Below are 1,120 nucleotides of genomic sequence, written 5' to 3'. Positions count from 1 at the left end.
TCCCCAGGAATACAAGGGACTCGTCTCACCCAGACTCTCCCTTAAGACATTGTTGGCGAATCACCATCCAATCAGTGTCGTCTCTACTTACATCACAGTGCTCTAAGTCGTCCCGTCTTTTCCTCTCCACTACTCTATGGTCACAATGCAATGCATTCTTAGTCAAAGTGAAATGCCATATATTAATCAAACACATGATCGACCCATCCTTAAGCCATCTCCCGACAAGGAATGCTTCTCGTGGGACCTGATAGTACGTCAACCGTACATGTTCAAGGTAACATCTCATTCACAATAACTCATCACCAAATAATCATGGACGGTCACATGACCAGACCTCTTATGGTCGGTCGATCGTTGTTCCTTGATATCATGTATCCTTACTAGGGAACCCCCTAGTTCACGACCTCAAGTCAGATACTTGCCCAACAAGGCGTAAACACAACCAATGCTTTCATACTTTTGTGGAGTCATGCTTCTCATCTAAGCCATGATCTCATTCCACAACCTTTATATCATAACACACCCTACCCGGGTTCATCACATTGTTCACAACATCATCTTATTTCAATCTTTCCATACTGTCCCTCGCTAAAGCAGGGACTAGTCGCCCAAACGACAATTCATCTTTAAACCTCAAATAAATTGAAGTCTTCCTCGCCCAAGCGAAGGTACTATCGCTCAAGCGAGAGAGTTACAGAAACTTCATTAAAATCCTGGGCTTTCTCGCCCAAGTGAGGCCCTTCCTCTCTCAGGCGAGAGTTTCTCACCCAAGCGACGGGGACTTGGACATAATACCAATTTTGCCCTTTTTGACAACCGAAAACACATTTAAACATGGTTTTTCAAACACCTGCACATAGAAAAGTTTCCAACAACATTCATATACAATATTCGACACATTTCATCACAATCATGTATATTCAAAAGCATTCAAACATAAAAATCTTGAGTTTCTTGAAACCTAAGTTAACTCCAAAACTTTTGAGATGGTTTAGGAGATCCGAGTGTCATATTCGGACACCACTATGTCACGATGTGTTCTCTCTCACCTTAATGAAGCGTGATTTAACTCATCAACTAAGGATGGTTTGGTTTCAAGGTTCGAACACCGAAATCT

The sequence above is a fragment of the Lupinus angustifolius genome, chromosome LG03 (genome assembly GCF_001865875.1).
Source record: "Lupinus angustifolius cultivar Tanjil chromosome LG03, LupAngTanjil_v1.0, whole genome shotgun sequence".
Classification (NCBI taxonomy): domain Eukaryota; kingdom Viridiplantae; phylum Streptophyta; class Magnoliopsida; order Fabales; family Fabaceae; genus Lupinus; species Lupinus angustifolius.
The sequence above is the reverse complement of the archived record's forward strand: the minus strand, read 5'-3'. Positions refer to the sequence as shown.